The 6,039-nt window shown below is 34.1% G+C and overlaps 1 protein-coding gene across 5 annotated transcripts in view; it reads left to right on the plus strand.

The window, feature by feature from the left end:
* The window catches only part of LOC117175012 (diuretic hormone receptor-like), a 296,694-nt gene that overhangs the window by 10,498 nt on the left and 280,157 nt on the right, over nt 1-6,039 (plus strand). For 4 of the 5 annotated variants that reach the window (XM_033364512.1, XM_033364527.1, XM_033364535.1 and 1 more), the window contains exon 1: nt 3,549-3,736. The exons of the other annotated variant lie outside the window; for it this stretch is intronic. The gene's annotated coding sequence lies outside the window, so the exon portion shown is untranslated. Of the gene's footprint in view, nt 1-3,548; nt 3,737-6,039 lie in introns of those variants that run through there. 5 annotated transcript variants of the gene reach the window in all.

Below are 6,039 nucleotides of genomic sequence, written 5' to 3' on the forward strand. Positions count from 1 at the left end.
AGTATCTAGGCGTGACGAAACAGGAGTGCTGTGGTAAGGAGTTGTACCCTAACGGCCTACCTGTGTAAGTGTGTCACTGCGTTTCAACAGTTCACTCGAAGTGGGAGGCAGACGCGAATAAGCACGATGGCGAGCCCTCGTTGAGCAACAGTGGGTCTCCGATGCCAACTGAAGTCGCCGGGACTATTGGATTATTTCGTGCGATCGAATTACCCTGTCTTTTAACATCTGGAGGCTATTGGAACAATCTTAATGAAAGAGAGCAATTAATATGAATTTATTTTAATCAAAACTGTTATACTGCATTTTTAGGAGAGCCTAGTTCTGGGGTTCAACATTCTAACGGTTGTTATAGCTGCACAGTATACAACACTTTCCTCCTCGAACGCAGTTTGTGTTACGTTCAAATACGCAGGTAAAACCTTACTGTTGAGGTGTTCTAGTAGTGCACGCAGATCATTTGTGATGTTCATTTTGGGCAGAGAATGCCCTAGTGTTGGGTCTACATATCTGAACTCTAGTAAAGCATGACCAAAATTCCTTTCAAGGTGCTATAGGTTTTCTGGGATTTCGCTATCCACATTATCGTTATTGATGTCAGAATGTGGTTCTAATGGATCCGGTACATGATGTTCATTATCTGTAGCACCTATGCCTTCAGCTTACATCAAGTCTTCGTTGTCCACATCTTCCAAGGGGAGTTCATTAATAGGAAGCTGCTGTTCCACTTCCATTCTGATAGCAGCTATTTCAACAACCGAAAGCTACCATCAATCTATGTTTCATAGATTCATATGGTTTGTCCATTTTCTTCGCTTTTTTGGCTGCTGGAGCTCTGCTTCTACCTCCAGTTGTATAAGACCACCCACCTCTGGAAGATGTGGTAGTTTTGGATCATCAATAGGTCGAGGAAGAATATCAGTTGCCCTTGCTTGACCGCATGACGCAACTTCCTCTAACTGATGTCCATTGCCGTCGTTTTTCCATGCTAAATTAACCTATTGTTTAATCTTCATTGCTCGGAATTCTGTGATGTGTAGATTAGTCCTATTGTCCTTCACCTAAGTGATAAGATCTCTTAGTGCGACTTTCTGTATATTATGATACATTGCAGCCAATTTCGTTCTTAAAGTGTATCCTTTTTCTATTTTTGGTTCAAACTTCGCACTTCCCTAATAGAGACGCAACAATTCCTGTTTCATTGTGGTATACCACTTGATGCTGTCCTACGGTGTTTCTGTCGAGGTGGTTGGCTGCAAATAGCTAACGCTAGCCAAAGCATCCTCAGCAGACACAGTTGATGTTCAACTGCTAACCGTTTGTCGCAGATGTTCTTGCTGGCCAGCTGTATCATTAGTGAGATCTGCCTGATCATCTCGCAGCTCGCCATCGCCACTATCCCGCATGCTGTGGCCCCCAGCTGTTGCTCCAGGGGCGTCCCGACGATCCTCGGGAAGCGACAATCGTTTCAATATCTTTAATATACTCTCCATTATTAGTTGGGTATTGAAGTCCTTCTTAGTGCCTCTCCTCTTAGTTTTCAGCCTATCTGGAATGGGAAACCCTTTCAGTAGCAATGCTACCGCCAACATAGCCGTCAAAATCATGAGAGAAAAGCTTAAACCCAACCGCGACACCATCGCGAGAACACCTTCGGTAGGGCATTATTATTATTATTAAGCTTCCTCTTCAATAATTATTGAAGAGGAAGCTCCCCTTTTCAACGAGATTTTCAACGGCCCGCAAACATTTAAAAGCACGTAAGCAGTAAAGACATATCTTTTAACGTGTAATAATAAACTTTCTTACTCATTTCCGTTAAATATTTGGTTCACCCTTGTCTCGGTATTAGAAAAACGATTTGAAAATATTTTTTATCACGCTGTCAAATTCACCGCAAACGGTACATATACCAGAGACTGTTTACATCTTAAATTTGATTTTATTCTCATTTGAATATCTTAAATTCTATGTCGAGTTAATTCACGCCCACCTGCTGCCCCAAAACCGGCACAGTTTCAGAGTTTCACTGTATTTTGTTGAGTCATCATCTTGTTTGTTTAAAAATGGAGCAACTTGATTAAAGTTGGACTAATTTCTTAAAAAATAATTTTTTTGTTCAAGATTCATCATTTCAGTTAAAAATTTTTCCTTGTTGAAAATTAAACTATTTTCTTGGAAAATTTTCTGATTGTTTTGGTTTGAAAATTAATAGTTTTAAATGAGAATGTAACTTTTCCATTTTTGGTTGAAAAAATATCTTTTTGAATAGAAAATTCAACTATTTGGTTGAAAATTCATGTATTCTGTCAAAAATTCGAATTTTTAGTGGAAAATAAATCTTCTTAGTTTAAAAATCATCCTTTTGGTTAAAAATGCATTTTTTTATTGTTAAAATTGCAATATTGTTACTTGAAATGTCCGTAACTTGAGGCGGTTCAGATTTTATTAAATATATTATCTTATTTAATTTTATATACCATAATTTAATCCCCTATTTTCGTGAAAGACATCCTATGTACCCTGTTTTGAAAGCATTTGGCTGTGAGGTATCTAATATTGAAATTTATATTTTTTGTTTCTTTTCTAGTTTCTATTGTAAAGCATAAAAATATATTAAATAATAATTACAATTAAAGTTTGTCTGAACATTACTTGCACAATTTATTCTAGCATTTGTGACCTTAGTTTTCACCTCTGAATGCAGAAATAGAATTTTATCTAATTTTGTAAATGCAGACTGATAAATTATATTTGCAATGAAATAGATTTTTTAAGTAGATAAGTGTTTGTATTGATATTATAGGCATCTTTTGGTGTGAAAAGTAGTCACTTTTAATATGAGCATTTTTACTTCTGTCTAATGTGCATCATGTGCATGTTATATCATTTTCATTTTTCGTAACGGTAATTCCGGTTTGTTACAGTGGCGCTGTACAAAATAGTCACCAAATTTAAATTGCAGCAATCGCAAATTTTAATTTTGATTGTGCAGTTTATATTTCGCGTTTATTTAACGCAGCACAATTACGGTATGAAGAAGAAAAATTTTGTAACACGAACTTTATGACGGTATCGTAAAAATAAAAATAAAAAATAATAATCACGAAAAATAATTCATCGAAAAAATGAAAAATATGCCAAATTGTAATTCAGTAAAATAAAATTGATAACAAATGCAAATAGTATTTCAAGAAAATAAAAATGAGGGTAAATGGAAATTCATGCGCTATGGAACGTGAATATTTTACCTCGAAGTCGTGGAAAAGTACTGTGTGTGTACCACCTGCGTGCTTGCCACATTTGTAACCTTTGTAACAAATTCTTGAAATTTGAAGAACGATATTTTTGAAAATGATAAAGGAAGATTTCCCTTTCGCCATCTGCCGATGGCCATTAAATTTAATTTGCCGCCGAAGCGGGTTTATTTTCAAACTGTACAGCAGCAATGTAGTCTAATTTAAAGTGCACGTGAGAAACGTTGAGACAGTCTTATAATCGAGCTTCTCGAGAGAGTTCAGAGGTTTTTGTTTGTTCAGTAAATATTACAAGGAGATAAGGTCCATTAACGCGCTACTCGTAGATAGAGTGAGATTGCAATGTAAATTAGGTTTCAGTTTTGCTTCTGAAGTGAGTTCTCCTCTAATATACTCTCATTAGTTTCAACTCTCAAGTTTCTTCATTATCGATACCGTTTTCAATTAAATGAATTTCATCGACTGATCGATTACGCTGGGTGAGTTGTTAATTTCTAATATTTAATGTCTCTTGCATTTTACGCAGTGAGTTTTATTTCCTGGAGTTCTATAATTAGTGGAAACTGGCTTTATCTTTATTTTCAGTAACCGTGTTTGTGTATTTTGGTGTCTTTATTTGAACAGCCTTCGCAATTACGACTCGCAAGTTGATGAATTTTTCACAAATTAAAATTGTGTTTAAATCGTAAATGTTTTTTTATCATATAAACTATTTAAAAATAATATATTTGTGACACGCTTAGCGAAATGTGGTGAACATAGCCGCCCTTTTTTAGTTTACCTGGGATTACCGCAAATATTTTTTCTACGCTCATCTTCTCACAGTGAATCTAACCATCGCCTTAAAAAAATAGGTATGGCAAACAAAAATGCCAAGTAATATAAAATAACATTTCTGTAAGTCAGTGATCCAAAGATGAATAAATTAATTTTATTATTGAGCAGTCATACTTTTTACTCAAAGTTATTTCAAAATAGTTCTACGTTTACAAGATTTTTTAAATTTTCAAATGAGAATCGAAGCTTCTATAACAACTAATGTTGGTTAAGACTATTACTTTTGATATAATAAGTTGATTTAATTGTTTCCAAAAATTTATTCTTTCATATTTTTCCTCTAAAAGTGTCATAAATAAAACGAAGTATTTCGTCACGAAATTCGGACGACTAATCCAATATTCTTTATAAGAAATTTCTGCGCTCACTTCAAACAAATATTTAAAAAATCCAGTTACCTTATAATATATAATCGCTTAATAAGTATGTAAAACTTATTGCCATAAATATTTTATGTATTTTTTTTTTAATTGAATGTTTACGGTAAGTCACATTTGCTAGTCACATTCGCAGGAAGTCACTTTGCGGCGCATCGCTGTGATGGGCCGACGAAATAATTTAATCTCCCCTCCTATTTTTTGTGGAATCAAAATTATCCGATTGAGAGATGGCATAATGTGACTCGCCACCAATGTGACTGGCCACGAATGTACCTACTGAAAATGTATCAGAAAATAAAAAAGTTAAAAAATTGAAAAAAATAGTAGCGAATTTTATAAAAAGAATAAGTTTAATCTCAATTTTTCCTAAGAGGGTCACACGGAAAAAATTAATACACGGAGAAACTTCCGGCTGTAAAATTTGATATCAAAATATTTATTTTTACATTAAGACAATAGAAAGCAAGGATATAGCGCCACTATTTTAAGAATTACTATTATAAATATTAAATTGTGAAGTTACTAAGTTTATTAAAATATAATAATAAATAATTAAATAATCGTACTAATTACCAAAATATAATAAAATATAACCCTAGGGAAGACTGCGAATTTTATGACACAATAGTAAGGCATTCTTCCTATATTCATTCTACACATTTATAATTTCTCCCATAGAAAATAGCAAAAACTATCAATGGTCGAAAGAGCAAAATAAAAATAAATTGGCATTAATTGTTTTATATACATTACCGTTGCAGCTATTATAAATGTTATACATCAAACATATAGTGACAACCGGTCATTTTTCCGATGATTCAAGTGAACGAAAATTAAAATACACTTTTACCCCACAAATAGTCCAGCCTCAGGGTCCGGCGGACAATTTGTAGGGGCAATTAGAATGCGACGAGCGAGAACTCTATATGTATAGTCGGCCCTGGCTATTCGAGGTCACTGTGAGCGACGCACCACAGTTCGTATGGTGCGATGGCGGGTGGGGGAGGGGGGCATTCAAGCGTAAAAACGAACTATTCGGAGGGGACAATTTCTGGGGTACGAATGTAACGAATATCAGGGTACCGAAATTTATTTTAAGGAAAACTAATTTGTCGAATAATTAATTGACCGAAAACCATTTCAACGAATGCTGAATTATTTGAAAATAGTTTTAGCGAAGATTCATTTTTCCGAAAGTCCATTTTACTGAGAGTTTAAATATCAGAATTCCTATTTTAGCAAAGGTTCAGTTTTACCAAAAAATCAGTTTAGCAATAGGTGAGTTATCCGAATATCATTTCACCGAAGGTTCAAATATTCGCAAATTTAAAAATTGTTTATTTACATTCTGATAGATGCTTAATCACAAAGAAAACATGTATAATTCGTAATCAAGGTGATTGAATAGAAAAAACCAGTGAAAAATAAACAAAATGAGTAACAAAAACCTTATATAGTTGATATACGAGGGTAGTTCAATAAGTCCTTAGAATGAAGTATAAAAACAATTTTTTTTTATTTTTCAACATAATCTCCTTGGAGCTCTATATACTTGGTCAATCGCT

The sequence above is a fragment of the Belonocnema kinseyi genome, chromosome 1 (assembly GCF_010883055.1).
Source record: "Belonocnema kinseyi isolate 2016_QV_RU_SX_M_011 chromosome 1, B_treatae_v1, whole genome shotgun sequence".
Taxonomy (NCBI): Eukaryota; Metazoa; Arthropoda; class Insecta; order Hymenoptera; family Cynipidae; genus Belonocnema; species Belonocnema kinseyi.